The sequence below is a fragment of the Arvicola amphibius genome, chromosome 10 (assembly GCF_903992535.2).
Source record: "Arvicola amphibius chromosome 10, mArvAmp1.2, whole genome shotgun sequence".
Taxonomy (NCBI): Eukaryota; Metazoa; Chordata; class Mammalia; order Rodentia; family Cricetidae; genus Arvicola; species Arvicola amphibius.
The window spans coordinates 6,612,428-6,629,619 of NC_052056.1; the positions used below are offsets into that span (position 1 = coordinate 6,612,428).

The 17,192-nt window shown below is 45.3% G+C and overlaps 1 long non-coding RNA gene across 1 annotated transcript; it reads left to right on the forward strand.

The window, feature by feature from the left end:
- Positions 1–611: 611 nt before the first annotated feature.
- LOC119825550 lies at positions 612–12,622 on the forward strand. Its single transcript, XR_005287236.1, has 3 exons — positions 612–781; positions 8,930–9,069; positions 12,550–12,622. It is a non-coding gene; the product is annotated as an uncharacterized LOC119825550 (long non-coding RNA).
- The last annotated feature ends 4,570 nt before the right edge of the window (positions 12,623–17,192 follow it).

A 17,192-nucleotide genomic window follows, 5' to 3' on the forward strand; every position in this document is an offset into this window, starting at 1 on the left:
GCCGCCTCCCCCCCCCACCCCGCCCACTTGCCAGCCCTCCGCCCCGCCCACAGGTGGGCGGGGATAAACACCTGCCAATCGGACGTCTGGGGCCACGCCTCCTATCCCGCCCCTACACGTGGCCACGGCCCACTGGGTGGGCCAAACTAGGAAGAGCCAAGGAAAGAGAGGAGTACAGAGTGGCAGCCAGATAAGCCAATCAAGTGGTTCAGAGAGCCTTTTTTTTTTTCCCCTCTCCCCCTCCCTGGTCTCGTTCCAAAAAGGGTGTAACTAGAAGGTTTCTGGTCCTGTGCGTGTGGAGAATTTTGTTTTCACGATTTGGGTGTTTGCTCTTTTCTGTGCGCTACAGTAGCTAGGATACATTCAAGTAAATTGAAGGTTTTTGCAAAAAGAACGTGGAGACAAGAGGCGAAGCGAGACAAAGAACTGAAGAAAGATGGTAGGGGTACGGTTGGAATGAGGAAGGGTGTGGGCCTTTTACTGTAATTTGCATAAAACGGAACCCTTCTCGGCAACACCCAACTTCTCCCATTTATTGGTAGTCCCTGGGGTGGTGCCTCGCCTCTCTAAGGAGAGGAGCATGCCGGGAGTTGTATTTCGGGTTCGGTTGCTATGGCGTTCGTCACAGCCTTCCCCAGGTCTTTCGTTCTGCGGTGTGACCGGGCAGTCTGGCCAATGGACACTACTGTTTGGGCCTGAGAAGGCGGGGTTCTCTGCAGAAGGGACTGGGAAGGTGGTGGTGGCGGCGAAGGCGCTGGCGGTTGAGGTTGCTCGGAGGCAGGTGAGCTAGGAAAGAGCCGTGTGTGTCTCGGGAAATGGGATTTTTTGGCGAAAGATGGAGAAAGGCCTGAAGGAACTGTCTAACCCTGGGGGTGGGGGGTGGGTTAGTGCTTCGCATCCCAAGCCGGCCTCAGAGCGGCGCTGCTCAGGCCTAGCTTGGCTGAGGCCGCTGGGGTGGGGGGACGGGGGTAGTACTACAGAGTTGACGGACAGTTCCTGACGCTGGCTGGGTTTTTGACTGTAGAGATTGATCTTTGCTTCGACCTCCGCGTTTATGTAGGCAAAGGTCTAGAATTGCCTTTCTCCGGGGCTGAATCCCCCCCCCACCCCGCCCGCATCTTCTTCTGCCTATAACTGTTTTCTGATGCTTTTCTCCGTTACTACTTCCTCTCTCAACCTTTCTCACCCTTCTCTTTGCCTTTCCGGTAAGCAGTTTCCTAAATCAAGGGTGGGTGTTTCGCAGTGATGTGCCTTTGGGTCAGGAATCCGCTTCGCTGAGCTGTCCAGTGGATACTTGACGCGTTTGAAAGATTATCCCAGGGTCGTGAGGAGGTGCAGATACTGATTCTGGATCTAGGCCTGATGGGTTCGCATTTGTTGTTGGTTTTTTAAATTACTTTATTTTGAGTATCTGCAATTTTTTTTTAATTAAGCTCCCAAGTGTTGCTAGTCCACAGTAGCTGTGTTTTGCATTGCCTGTTCAGGACAAATGTTCTAGGCACTTAGGTGCTTTTAGAGTTTCCTATGAGCCACATTGGACAGTGAAATCAACTCGTGTTTCACTTGAACCATTAGTATATCCGGATATCATTTCAATTAAAAGGAAATGTTTAGACGAGATATACTCGGCTTCACAGGCCCGGTGTGCATTTTCTCCCAGCGGACCTTCATCCTAGCTGCACACCACCTGTGGCTGGTAGCGGCTCATTCCACATCCAGACGAGCAAGGAACCGTGGTTGCACTCAACGTGCTGATCATGTGACTGCCAGTGGTCAACCCTTCGCTGCTCTTTCAGGATTTGGTGCTGAGCTTACACAAGTATAGAAGTAATTAATGTTTGTTAAAAGCCAGCTTTTGTAATGTGTGCTTTGCATACCTTACTCGGCCCTGTCAGCATCCTGTTGCTGGTCTCCTAGGAGTTCTAGAGTTATTGCTGCCTTTCTGCCTAATTTCACTTCATCCCTGCTTCTGTTCCAGCACGTATGAGGGGATGAGGTGCTCATAGTTGAAGTGTTCCCCATATAAAACCAAGCTGCCCACGGCTGTACAGCTGGCTCGTGTAAATCCCATGCTATGCTCCGATGACCATAGTTCCCAGCATCTATGTGGTGGCTGACAACGGCCTGTAACTCTAGTTCCAGGAGATCTGAAGCCTCTTCTGGTCGCCAAGGACACAGGGCACACAGGTGATATGCAGGTGTACATGTAGGCAGAACTTCCTACATATAAAACCCATCCACATAAAGTTTTTTAAATTTTTAAATTAAGATCAAGCTGCCTCACCGGGCATGTTGGCACACGCTTTTAATCCAGCACTTGAGAGGAAGGAGCAGACAGATCTATGCAGCCGGTTCAAGAACAAGCAGGACTTCATAGGACACTGTCTCAACAAACACAGATCAAGCTGTCATGAGTACCTATGGTGAAGAGTTTTGGTATTTATATGGTTCTCCACATTCCTCGATTACAGTCGAGGTGGGAACTTGAAGGGGATTCTGGAGTCTCTGGACTGGCACTGTACCCTGGACAAGAAAAAGAATAAGTCTGTGATTCGTTCATATGCCTCGCTGAAGAAGGAAGCTGGGAAAGCTTAGGAACGCATAAAATGGTTCTGTAGTGCGGTCGCAGTGTTTTCTGCTGGTGGTGTAGGCCTGGACTCCCACTTAGGCCTCCAGCTGAGGCAGGAAGATGACACTCAGAGCCAGCCTAGAACTTAGTGAGACTGTCTCAAAAAAGGAAAAAAGTGTCATGGACACAGAATTTCTGTTGTATTTGTGTGACCTCTTCTGTCTCCGTAGCTAGCCAGGCTGGCTGGCCACAGCCTCCCCAGAACTGATGGCTAATTGTACGCCTTCTGTAGACCTACTGCAGCCCTGAGCTGAGGACTCCAAATGCACATGAAAAAATAATTTCTTCCATTTTTATATATTATGATAGACTTCATGAGGTTATTTCCTCTTTCAATTTGTTCTCCCATAGAAAGTTCCAGGACATTTTTATTAGAGTTCAGAGAAAAACATAATATAGCTTAGGTGAAAAGCCTGGCAGCCCCCGGGAGGAGAGATGTAGGGAATTCATGTCTTCTGGCTTAGGTGGAGAGTAGAAATAGAGCTGGCTACCAAGAAAGGAGGCGAGCTGCTGAACTAAGTAAAGAGCACCAAAAACCTCCACTCTCATTTTTAGTAGATCTGAAGTCAAAATTAGAGTTGTATTTCACATCCAAATGTTTCTTGAGGACCCTCTCATGAGCTGACAAGTTAAGTCGTTTACAGGTTGCTGTGACATAATAGGCAAAGATTTTCTTACTGACTGGGGGGGAGAAAGGCTGAGGTTAGGGGAGATCCTCAGTGACCTGTGCCATCCCTCACCTCCCACCTGCCGTGTCGCCGTCACCCTAACGGGAAAACTTCATTCATCACACCATTTTCTCCCTTTGGACCCTAGGAGCACACAGTGTGCTGGCCAGGACACTAATTCAGAAAGCTAAACAAGAGGTTAAGTTTCTGTGTTCTAGGTCATGCCATATTAAATGGCCATACACTGAGACACAGTCCCGGAGATAACGACCTCCTGCCTGTCCAGTCGACCCCCTCCCTCCCACCCCATACTGTATTGACAAGGATGTATCAATGTAGAAATCATAGGCAATTTTTTATTTTATGTGTGTGGATGTTTTGGGTACCACATTTGTGTCTGGTGTCTTCAGATGGCAGAAGAGTGCATCAGATCCCGTGGAACTAGAGTTACAAATAGTTGTGAGCCACCATGTGGGTGCTGGGAATTGAACCTAAATCCTCTGGAAGAGCAGCCAGTGATCTTAACCACTGAGTAACCTCTCCAGCCCTGAAGTTGTACACTCTTAAGTGAAAATCAACTTACTAACTATTGGTCCTCATGGAGGAGGATGGGAGGAGGTATTAACATTTTCGCTTGTGATTTCTCTTGTGAAACAGGCGTTTGACAGGCGCGTCCCTGCTCTGAGGGCCTATACTGAAAACATGTTAAGAAGATAAAGCACCGTTTTTGACATCTCTAAGCACGTACTCTGCTTGCTTAACTTACAACTGTTGCACGAATTCTAGTTGGTCAGATATAGGGGTTAGTGCTGAAAGATCAGAGAAGCAGGGCAGCGGCCACCAGTTCTTACCTCTCTCGGATCCCCAGACCGAGTGACCCAATTAGAAACCGCAATACATAGAACTCTTCTGCCTCTCAAGCTGTCTGTAGTTCTCAGGTCGCCATGTGTAAAGTCCGTCAAGTGTGACTGGATAATATTCATAGACTGTACTTGCCAGCTGGTTGATTGCACGACCCAGGAGAGGAAGGCGTAAGGTACAGGAGTTCAAGGGGCATTTCTTGGCTGTGGAGAAGTTTGGAAGTAGCCTGGGCCCACATGAGACCCCTACTATATCAAAAATTAATAATAATAATAATAGTAGTAATAGAAATTATTGTAATAGAAGAAACCTCAAACACCATCTGACCCACTCACCTGATGCTTAAATCCTTATAACTGTATCCAGTCCAAGAGTTTCTAGGATAAGAGTTACATAACTTCAATTTTTCTTTTTAAATTTAAATTAAAGCCAGGTAGGATGGCTCATGCCGGGTAATCTTAGCACATAGAAGATTTTTGCAAATTAAGTCCACCTGGTCAGCATAGTGAATTCCAGGCCATCTAGGGCTACCCAGCTAGACTTTGTCTTGTAAGTACCTAAAACATACAGTGAAATATTCTTACAGGGGTCTGGAAAGGCAGCTTGGTGGTTAGGTGCAGCGACTGCTCTCCTTTAAGTGGTGGGTTCAATTCCCTGCACCCACATGGCAGCTCACAGTCATGTGTAATTCTAGTTCCAGTGCCGCCTTCTGGTCGCAGACATCCACACGCACGGAAATAAGAATTGTAAAAAGTCAGTCTTGGCAAATGTGGTGGTGGTTACCTTTAATTCCAGCATTCTGGAAGTACAGACAAGTGGATCTCTGTGAGTTTCAGGATAGCCTTCTCTACATGGCAAGTTCCAGACAACCAGGCTGCATACGGAAACTCTGTATCAAAAAAAGTAAACAAAAAACAATCAACAAAAAAAAACTTTTTAAAAAGTACTTACAGCACATTATTTATTTGCTGGACTTGTGACTTGGCTAGGACGCAGCCATTCAGACCGTCCTGTAAGGGACTCCCAGCGGCATGCCTCTTGACTCTGAGGTTGATCAGACACTTGGGGAACACATTTGTCCTGAAAGTGTAGGTACGGGCTAATGTGCAGAGGTTTATTTGCACTTGTTAGCAGATGAGCACCTTGGGGAACAGAGTGTAGCAGGAGGCGACCCAGTGTAGTTCATGTTGCCCTTACAAGGGGAACCATCTGAAATCCCTGCCCTTGGCTCTGCAGACATAATCCCCTGGCACAGTTCCCAACCTTTATTAAGTACTTCTTTAAGTACTTACAGTTGGTTTAGTGTATGCCAAGAGGTGTCTTTTATTTGCATAGCCGGAATCTTAAGCCAATATCCTGTCTAAGTTTCTGCAGATTTAGCATATTAATATATGGCTTTATAAACATTTGAATTAAAAATATTGCTAAAGTAATCCTCAGTTTATAGATTTATTTTCAATTCTGAAATACTTAAAAAATATGCCGGCTCTGTATGCTTCTCGCAGGGCATCTCAATCTACCTACCTTTTTAAAAATTTTTTAAAAATTATTATCACTGTTTTATTTTACGCATCTGGGTGTTTTGCCGGAACGTAGGCCTGTGTCTGTGAAAATCACCGGGACCCCTAGGACTAGTTTCAGACTTCTGTGAGCAGCCATGTGGGTGCTGGGAATTAAGCTGGGTCCTCTGCAAGAGCAGTCGGTGCTTTACTAATGAGTCATCTCTCCAACCCCTGCCATCCTAAGTCTATTTGATATCATTGACAAGCTTTATAAGGCAGATATGGTAGAGGAGGAGTTTAAGGGTAGCTAAGGCTCGATATGTTGGTGCAGTGGCGGCTTGGGCACACAGGAAGACTGTTTCTAAAAGGAAAGCACATCAAAGCTTTAACAATTGTGCTAGGGATACCACACTCATATAACAGGTATGAGGTCCTAGGCTCAGTCCCCAGCATTGTGAATAAATAAATTATGTAGCACTTTTTTGATTTAGCAAAGTTTATATTGGGTCATATAATTTTCAAGTTATACAACGATCTTGGAAATGCCAAGGTACACACTTACCTTTAACTTCTAGTTTTATCACAGGTACAGTTATTTTCTATGTGCAAATATCTTTAAGTTCAGTAAAATTTTATTAGTGAACAAGTCTTTTTGTTAACCTGGGCAGTGCCTAAGAAGCAACGTGGGCCATAAATATCACCCATTCTACAATATTTTTAGTGCTAAAAACTCAATTCCTATTTTTTTTGAGGGGACAGGGAAGTATAGGATTATAAAACAAATAATATTTCCTGATTTTGATTTTCATATGTCTACATTTGAGAAACAAAAAAACAAGCAAACAAAACAACAGGCCACCTTTCTCAGGGCGGGAGGGATGGCTCAGCAGGAAGAGTGGTCCCGCTCCTGTAGCAGACCCACGTTCCATTCCCAGCACAAAGGGGGCTCCACTGCCTGCAGTCCCGCTCCAGAGGACCCAGGAGCCTTTTCTGTCCTCTGTGGCATTTTTACACATATGCACGAACACACGCACACATAATTGTTAAGTCACAATTACTTACTTACTTACTGTGTGTAGGTATGCCACATGTGCATATGCAGGTCAGAGGATAAGTGAGCCAGTCGTTTTATTCCTCCACCCTGGGGACTTAGAACTGAACTGTGTCCTCCACCCTGGGGACTTAGGACTGAACTGTGTCCTCCACCCTGGGGACTTAGGACTGAACTGTGTCCTCCACCCTGGGGACTTAGGACTGAACTGTGTCCTCCACCCTGGGGGACTTAGGACTGAACTGTGTCCTCCACCCTGGGGACTTAGGACTGAACTGTGTCCTCCACCCTGGGGACTTAGGACCTGAACTGTGTCCTCCACTCTGGGGACTTAGGACTGAACTGTGTCCTCCACCCTGGGGACTTAGGACTGAATTGTGTCCTCCACCCTGGGGACTGTAGGAATGAACTGTGTCCTCCACCTTGGACTGTAGGAATGAACTGTGTCCTCCACGCTGGGGATTGTAGGACTGAACTTGTCATGCTTGACCGGCTAAGCCATCTTGCCAGCCCATGTAATCACATAATTTAAAATATTTTTTTAAAAATACCTTTTCCTTTTCTGAGACAGCGGTAGTAAACACTTCTGTTTTCAACACTCAGGAGGCAGAGGTAGGTGGATCTCTGTGATTTTAAGGCCAGCCTGGTCTACAGAACTACACAGAGAAACGGTTGTCTCGAAAAACAAAGAAACACCTTTTTCTTTGCTTTGTAATGTGGAAAATGGTTTGAACCCAGACAGTGCCCCCACATACACATACACACAAGAGTAGAATTATATTGAAATTAGGTCATAGTTTAAGGTTCACATGACTTGCTGACCCAGGTCACACATCAAAGATTCAATAGACAGAGAAAAACAATGGCTTCTAGAACTACAAAGGGAGGTGTTTTGAACTCAGCATGTTAGTTAATACAGAACACCCTGAGTTCCACTTTTGGAAAGGCAACCCTAGTAGGTCCAGGCTAAATGGGAGCAGAGTTTTTGCTGATTTAGTAATGGGCATTCCTGTATATGTGGTACACACCTGTAACCCAGTACACAGGCAGCAGCCAGGAGAATCCAGAGCTCCAGGGCCAGGTTAGGCTACAAACCAAGACCCTGCCTCAAAACAAATAAGCCATGCTGGGCGGTGGGTAGCACATGCCTTTAGTCCCAGCACTTGGGAGGCAGAGGCAAGTGGCCAACCTGTTCTACAGAGTGAGTTCCAGGACAGGCCCCCAAAGCTACAGAGAAACCCTGCCTCGAAAAAACAAAAAGACAAATAGGTCAAAGAGTGGGGAAGGAATTGATGCATCCAAGCAGTAGCTGGGAAAGCTCGCTCATTAGCAAGTAATATACAGTAAAGTGTGGAGCAGACGGGATGTATTAGCCTTTCTAGAGGAGAGCACTGGATTTGGACTTGATTTAGCCAGCAGCATCGGTGGGCTAGTGCAGCATGCTCTCTAGGAACCGGCTGTGCCTAGAAAGCCTCCGCTAGCATAGATGTATGTTAAGTCACTGATGTGATCAGACAAGTTTGTGCTGAACACTGTGGGTGGAATAAGGTAGACTCAGAAGAGCCATCTGCATTTAGAGAGCCTAGAAAGCCAGGCAGAAGCTGAAATAGGTGATGTGGGAAATGCATGCTGTGTTCAGGTTCTTCCTCCCCCTCCACAGTCACCACACACCACTTGTTGGTTGTTTTTGCTATGTACCTTTTTTGGCTTTTTGACGGGCCCTTCCACCCAGCTCCCAAATAAATCACACATGGAGGCTTATTACCCAGCCTTAGCTTGGCTATTTCTAGCCAGCTTTCCTTAGCTTAAATTATCCCCAACTCCATTTTGCCTCTGGGCTTTTTCCTTTACTTCTGTATATCTTACTTTCTCTCTTACTCCACAGGTGGCTGGCTCCTGGCTCCTCCCCTTCTCTCCTAGCACCTGTTCTATTTATTCTCTCTGCCCACCAGCCCCGCCTATCCTTGCTTCTGTCTCGCTATTGGCCATTCAGCTCTTTATTAGACCATCAGGTGTTTTAGACAGGCAAAGAATCACAGCTTCACAGAGGTAAACAAATGTAGCATAAACAAAAGCAACACACACTGATGTTGATAAAGGCCTTCTAGAGCCATGTTTTCCACCGTTTCTGCTACGTAACTTCATGTCTTAAATGTTTGTAGGTAGTTTATGTGTTTGTTGTCTCATTACTCAGCTACTCAATACATCTCTTTTATAGAGATCATTTAGGTCCACAGACATCCTAACATTCAGAGCATGAGATCTGTGCCGGTCCCTGGACCTCTTCTTGTAAGGATCTATGCTTGGCTTGATAGTCTGATATCGCCAACGTGGAAATTCTAGTAACTTCTAGATGAGGTAACCACTTTTTTGTTGTTTGGGGGTTTTGTTTTGTTTAGCTTTGGAACCTGCCGATTAAAACAAGACCTATCAGCAAGCACTGAATAGACAGTACCACAGGATAGTTCACAGGTAGTTCTGGGTGAGAGTAGCTTGTCAGCAGCTCAGGCGAAACCATTAAAGCCTGGGACAGTTCAAAGCAATGACTGACTGTCAAGGCTCCAGCCCAGCTGGTACTGTGAACTCCTGTGTGAATCTTAATCCCTTTAAGATGCCTCCCTAAATGGATGGGGTGAGTTCACTTTCCTCATCCATATAATACGGGCAACAAGTAGATTCAGAAGTGTTCTGACCTTGGCCATTTGTAAGAGCCCAAGCTGGAAACTTTCCCCACCTGGAGCTGGAAGCATCCTCCCAATGAAGTGATATGAAACAGCAAGAAAGCTAGACCACAGCTATCAGCAGCAGTGTGTGTAAGGCCCACAGACATCACGTGGGGAGATTAACTAAATGTAAAGCAATGGGATCTGTGTACTTGAAAAGGAGCTACTTCAAGGCCAACCTGGGCTACCTCGTGGGTTCTCAGCCCACTTGGGATGCAGAGTTCAAACAAAAGAAACAGAGAGAGAGAGGAAAAGAAAGTAAAAAAGACACAAACCTGTGGAACCCTTAGAGACGCTATAGGACACAGACCTGTGGAACCCTTAGAGACGCTACAGGACACAGACCTGTGGAACCCTTAGAGATGCTACAGGACACAGACCTGTGGAACCCTTTGCTGTCCAAGAGTGAGGACTGGACTGTGGGGTCCTAGCACTCACAGAATGCCAGATGGGCACAGCAGCTAACCTGAATCCCAGAGCAAGCTAACTATCTAGGCCAAGTCAGCAGGTGAGCTCTGGATTCTAGTGAGAGACCTGGTCTCAGTATATAAGATAACCATTGAGAAGAAACCCAATGTCAGCCTCTGGCCACACACACACACACACACACACACACACACACACACACTCATGCAAACATACATATACATACACAAACCACAACTGCAGGTGGGGGGGCTCTGTCAGGGGTGAAGTACTGCCTTCACAAATATGAAGACCTGAGTTTGGGTCCACAACACCCGTGTAAACAAGCTAGACATAGCCACCAGACCTGTCCAGCACCAGGGAGATGGAGCCAGGAGGATCTAAGGAGGTGTCTCTGTCAGGGTCACTCTTGCTGTGATAAAACGCCATGACCAAAAGCAAGCTGGGAAGAAAGGGTTTATTTCACTCATAGTTCCATATAAAGCTAATCATCAAAAGCAGTAGTGAGGGCAGGAACTCAAGCAGAACGGGAACCTGAAGGCAGGAACTGATGCAGCGGCCATGGAGGGGTGGTCCTTGCTGATTGCTCAACCTGCTTTCCTACAGATCCCAGGATCACAGCCTAGGAATTGCACCACCCACCATGTGGCTGGTCACATCAATCACTGATTAAGAAAATGCCATAGATTTTGCCTACAGCCCCATATTATGGAAGCAATTCCTTTTTTTTTCTTCTCATATATTATATCCCAACCTCAGTCCCCCTCCTGTTCACTCCCCCATCTTTTCTCCCCCCAGATCTCCTCCTCTGTTCCCCTTCAGAAAAAGGGCAAGCATCCCAGGGACACCAACCAAACATGGCATATCAAGTCCTAATGATACTTTGCTATGCTTGTAGGCCAGAAGCAAGTTGGTTTTTTTTTTTTTTTTTTTTTTTTTCCGGCTTTTCAAGACACGGTTTCTCTGTAGCTTTGGAGCCTGTCCGAGGACTCCCTCTTTCGAACAAGCTGGCTTCAAACTCACAGAGATCCACCTGTCTCTGCCTCCCGAGTGCTGGGATTAAAGGTGGTAGAAGCAATTTCTTATTTGAGATTCCCTCCTCTCCGATGACTTTAGCTGTGTAAGCTGGCATGAAACCATTCAGCATTCGGGTACTTATCGGCCATCCAGTCTAGATGAATCGGGGAGCTCCAGGTCTGATGAAGACCCTGTCTCAAAAGATAAGGTAGCTGGACATGAGAGCTCAAACCTTTAATCCAGTACTCATGAATGGAGAAGCAAGTGGATCTCTGATTTCAAAGCCAGTCAGGTCTACATAGTGAGTTCAAAGCCAGCCAAAGCTTTGTGGTGAGACCCTGTCTCCAAAAGATGGAAAGAGGAGAACACCAGTGTCAGCCTCTGGCCTCCAAGTGCATGCACACCATGTTCATGCCATCCTGACACAGAAATATGTACCACACATATACTGAAACCAAAAAAAAAAAAAAATTATTAAAAGGGGGAACTGTAGAGATGACTCGGCAGTTAAGAGCGCTGGCTGCAGTTTCAGAGGACCCAGTTTGGTAACTCCACTTCCAGGGAATTCCTTTCTAGTCTCCTCAGGCACAAGGCACACACACAGTGCACATACATGTTTGCAACCAAAACGCTCATACACATAAAAGAAATAAATCTTTAAAAACTTAATTAAAAAATAAAAACTAAAAAGGCTTATAGGATTTAGACATGATAGCATACCTCTGTAATCCACACCTTTGGGGGCTAAGTCAGAAGGAGCCTGAGTTTGGGGTCAAGGCTGCCACAGAAGAGTGGAGATGGTGCTTTTGGCTGCGCTGTGCGCGCACTCTATCTTTGTAAATGGCGGAAAGCATCTTACAGTCCCCTTTAAACGTTTCGGGCTGCCTGTCCAGCCATTGCAAAACCTTTTTGTTGGTCTGTTTTAAGTGTGTATAGTATTTGTTATTGAATAGGAAAGTGAAATCCCCCTCCCTACTTTTTTTTTCCTTTTTTAGACAGTCTGACAGTCTAACCCAGGCTAGCTTCAAGCTTGCAGTTCTCCCTGGGCCTTCTGAATGCAGGATCCAGAGTGTGCCGTGCCTGGAACCCATGCCTTCAGAAAGCACCTGTGACACTAGTCCCCCTCGTCCGTGTCTGTCCGTATCTCCCCCCCTGTCTGTGAGGGTAGTGTGTCCCAGGTTGGCCTTTAACTCAGCACCATCCAGCCTCTCCCGCCATAGTGCTGGGATCCCAGGAATGTACCAGCGCTTCTGATGGGGCCTCCTGTTTGTTTTATGGAAGAAGAACCATCTGAACCTACTTGCTTGAGGGTTATATTTATACTTGCTTTTTTCTCCTTATTTGGACAGTTTTTACCATTTATTTTCATTTGATAAATAAACTTTATTCACTTATTTTCATTTTTAAAACTTGCTTAAATTTTTACTTTATGTGTATAGCTGTTTTGCCTGAATATATTTCTGTGTACCAGGTATATGCCTAGTACCCAAGGAGGCCAGAAGAAGGCCTCAGATATCCTGGAGCTAGAGTTAAAGGTGGTTGTGGGCTGCTGTATGGGTGCTGGGAACTGAACCTGGGTCCCCTGGAAGAGCAGTAAGTTCTCCTAACCACTGAGCAGTCTCTAGTACTCAAGAAGACTGGTTTTTTTAACTTATATTTTTGTTTGTTATAGGCAACTATGAAGGGCTTGTATTTTCAACAGAGTTCTACAAATGAAGAAATAACATTTCTATTTCAAGAAAGGGTAAGAATAAATTTTTTAATCAACAAACGGGACAAAATAACGTCTTTCCATTGCCTTTGTTTGGCTTTGGTTGCTATGATAAAATGCTCAGGCAAAAGCAACTTATGGGAGAAAGGACTTATTTAGCTCTCAGGTCCAGATTAGAGTCTACCATAACAGGGAAGTCACAGCAGTGGGGGAGGCAGCTTGTCACATTGTATCCAGAGAGAAGGGATGAATGCATGCTGCTGTCCAGCTCCCTTTCTCGGTCCCAGACAAGGACACAGTCATGAAATGGTGCCACCTACGTGTGTGTTTGGTTTCTCACATCTCTTTCAATGCGTGAACCGGAATAATCTCCACAGGCATACTACAGACGGCCCCGTCTCCCAAGTGATTCTACATGTCATCTAGTTAACACTGTTTGCACTAACCATTACAGTAATAATGCACTTTTAAAGGGGTGGTGGTGTGTGTGTTTGTGTGTGTGGGGTGCTGTGTGGTGTGTGTGTATGTATGTCTGAAAGAGAGATAGGGGAAGGTATGGACAGAAGTTCTGTCCTTTCCTACGTCCCACAGTTTTGTTTCATTTCCCAAGAGAAAGAGACACACAGAGGCTTATATACTATAAACTGTTTGGCCTATTAGCTCAGGCTTATTATTAACTAGCTTTTACAACTTAAATTAACCCATAATTCTTGACTATGTTTAGTCATGTGACTTGGTACCTTTTCTCTGTGAGGCATTCTCGTCTTGCTTCCTCTGTGTCTGACTGGTGGCTGACTCTCTGTCTTTTCTCTTTGTCTGATTGTGCCGCCTATACTTCCTGCCAGTCAACATTTTATTAAACTAATATGAGTGACAAATCTTTACAGTGTACATGAGCATTATCCCATAGCAGGGGGGTGCACATCCCCCAACACATACATGTAAGTCAGAGGATAATTGGTTGGAAAATTCTCTTACCTTCTTACCTATACATGAATTCCAGGAACCAAACTCAGGTCCATCAGGCTTGTAGAGCAAGTACCCTTTGCCTGCTGGAGCCATCTATGGATGCCAGGCTCACTTTTACATGTGTTTCTAGTTAGTAGGAACTAAGTGAGCAAAAGCCTATGCCCACTGCCCTCGTGATCCTTTCCCTGACTTGTGTGACAATGGTGGGCCCGCACTATAGTTAACTGTCGTTTAGAAAGCCGCCACAGGGGCTGGGACGTGCGTCAGCAGTTCCGAGCACAGCCTGGTCCTGCCAGGACCAGGTTTGGCTCCCAGTGCTCATGTCAGTGCAGCGACAACGCCCTGAAGTCCAGTCACAGAGGAGTCAAGGCCCCTCTTGGCTGCATGGCACTGCACTCGTGCACACACACATACTTTTAAAGAGCTGATGTTCTGGTCGTGCTGGGGATGGCCCTGGGAAGACAGAGCAGCGCCAAGCCTGTGTCAGAAAGCGAACCAGCAGAGAGCTCACTGTGGCACTGGGAGAACAAGTGTTCAGACTGCAGCCTCGTGATAGAAAGAGCTGTGTTGTGGGAGAGACAGGAACCTTTGTTCCTACACAGATTTAGGCTTCCTAAACTTAGGTCACTTGTTAAGCTTTTGGTGACTTAGTGGTGACTATCAGAAAGGTTTGCCAGCGAGCCGAAGCATCGCACTGTGGGCTTCAGGGTTAAAGTGGGAGCCCACCCTATTGGCTTTCCTTGGTGATAAGCTTTCTAGATCGGGAGCAGGATGTGTTCTCCTCTCCTTTCTTCCCTTAACTCCAGAGTGGTTTAGATCAGGAGTCTAAGGTCTACCCAACCTGAGTCAGGAAAGACTCTATAGGCTTGAATAGCATCGCAGTAAAACTTGTCTCTAGGTGTAATGAACAATCCATCAATATCACTGTCTTCATTCCGTATCGCTGACAACAGATCCAAGATTTAGTAAAGGGTGCTCCCAGATGTTGTGTGTGGCAACTAAAACAGTGATCCCTGGGATGGGCCACGGAGGTGGTGTGCAGAGCCCGTCCCAGTTCATGGTCCAGAATGCGGGTGTCTGGGAGACTGGAGGGGTTTGTTTCATTTCGTTTGTTTTTGGGTTTTTTGTTTTACTTGTGTTTTTTTTTGTTTGTTTGTTTGTTTTTGAAACATGGTTTTTCTGTGTAGCCCTGGCTGTCCTGAACTCTTCTTTCTGTAGACTAGGCTGGCCTCGAACTCACAGAGATCTGCCTGCTTCTGCATCCCAAGTGCTGGATTAAAGGCGTGCGCCACCACCACCTGCCTAGAAGTAATATTGTATTTAATAGTTGGGTGACTCTGAGTGCTTCAGGTGGGAGTAATTTTTGCCTTTGTCGCTTTATACAGCTAGTGTATAAAAGGTAGTTTAAATTCCATGATGTTAATGCTTTGGTAGCAAAGTACTATGGGCTGTGCTGGGGCTTCTGGAGTAGATGCTAGAAACAGATGGACAAGCACCCTGGCCGGATCTCATGTCTAGCATGAGGGAACTCCAAGCTTTTAGTAAAGGCTGTTTGTCGTGTGTCTGTAAAGATCTGAACAGGTTTTGAATTATTTAGGTTAAAAGACAATCCTTGTCCATCTACGCTGTGAAGCTGGTTGTTTCTGTTTCATCTTGTGGGTCTTTGAGGACTTAAAATAAGGATACAAAAGCTTTTTAAAACTGTACTGCTGGTTTTCTCCTTTTTATCATATACTAGTAGATAATTGTTTTTACCTTTTAAACTTAGGGTAATCATAAGATTTGCCATCAGTTTAATTTTTTTCAGTTACATATAGACATTTTCACAAATGAGCGCTCTCAGGGGAATGGTAACGCATGGTCTTTTTATTTGTTCTAGGGAGAATCTCTCTGTCACAGATGACAACTCTGTGAAAACTCAAGTTAAGGCCTGCGCTCTGAGCCGATAAACACAAAGGATTGGTGTTTTTATTTGTGGCTGGAAGACAAAGCGAATCTCAGAGTATATATAATGTATATTGGAAATTGATTTCTGAGTACAAGAAATTATTTTCCCTAGAAAAACTGAGCTAGAAAAAATAAATATATAGTGTGTGTGCATGCATGTATGTGTGTGCATATATGTATGGTTTTTGTTTCTCAAGACAGTGTTTTTCTGTGTATGGTCCTAACTGTTTCTGGATCCTCTTGTAAACCAAGCTGGTCTTGAATTTACTACTGAAATCTGCCTGCCTCTGCCTCTGCTTCCTGAGTATACTGGGATTAAAGGTGTGCCCCACTTACATATTTTACATTAGGGGTGAATGAATGGTCTGATTTGTGTTTTTACATAATTATGTGGAAATATTTTATAGCATTTATTTTGGAAGAGCCTAAGAACTGTTATTAATTATCAAGTACTATAGGTCAAGGAAGAAATTACTTTTATAAATATAATAAAAATAGAAACTAAAAACAATGTATCAACTACTGAATTGTATGTATTTCTAGTTCACATTTTTAGATAAGATTTATATTCTTGGTATTCTTATTGTCTCATAAGCATATACTCCAGTCCAATGGTGGTGCTCACCTTTATCCAGCACTCAAAGTGGAGAGGCAGGTGGATCTCTGAGTTTTGAGGCCAGCCAGGTCTACAGAGTAAGTTTCAGGACAGCTAGCCCTTCACAGAGAACTCTTATCTCAAAAAGAAAAAAAAAAAAAAGTGCCTTTGGCCCAGGCACAGGACACATAAGCCCAGCACCCAGGAGGCGAGGCCTCTGAGAGTTTGAGGCAGGTCTGGTCCCATAGCTGGTTCCAAGTCAGCCAGGGCCCCACAGTGTCTTAACAACAAACAACAACAGGCTTTTTGTAAATGGTAAATAAATATTAAATTGCCATGATAAGCATTTTCAGATCTTATCGTGAGACAGGTTCTCACTGTGACACCAGGCTGGCCTTACTCTGTAGCTCAGGCTGGCCATGGTCCAATATCTCAGTCTCCCAGGACTGAGGTATGTTCCTCAGGTTCAGGTTTTTCTTCTGGGAGTTTTGTTGATGTTTGTTTGATTGTGGTTTTTTGTTTATCTTTTGACTTGAAACAACCGAAACTTTATCCCAGATTTGAAGGGTAAAAGTCCAAGGAAAGTCAGTGTGCAGCAGGTTGGCCCCTCAGGTCTGTAACTCAGGGTTTTGCAATGACTTCCTTCTCACATGGCTTTTTTCTCTGTGTGCCTGCTCCTGGGTGTCATTGTTGTCCTTGGTCCCAGTCCTGCTGGATTAGGAGTCTTCCCTCACAACTTTCACTTAATGTTATGTGTCATTCCTTAGTTCTCTATCTCCAAACACAAGTCACATTGGGATCAGGGTGGGAAGAGCCAGTTCAGTCTGCAGCAGGAAGGATGCAGACAAGACGACGATTTGGTGCACGTTTTAGATATCCATGCCTACAGTTGGGTGATATCTAAGTGTTCCTGCCTCAGTAGCCCATGCTGTCCAGTCAGTTACTATTAAACTGCATAGGAATTCGCATAGATTCTGGTCGTGGGTGGTGTTGGGGGGTTGAACCCAGGCCTTGTGAATGCTGGCAAGCCCCTCTCAACACTGACGGAAGAAACGACAAATAGTAGTTAAAGGTGGTGGTGGCCACACCTTTA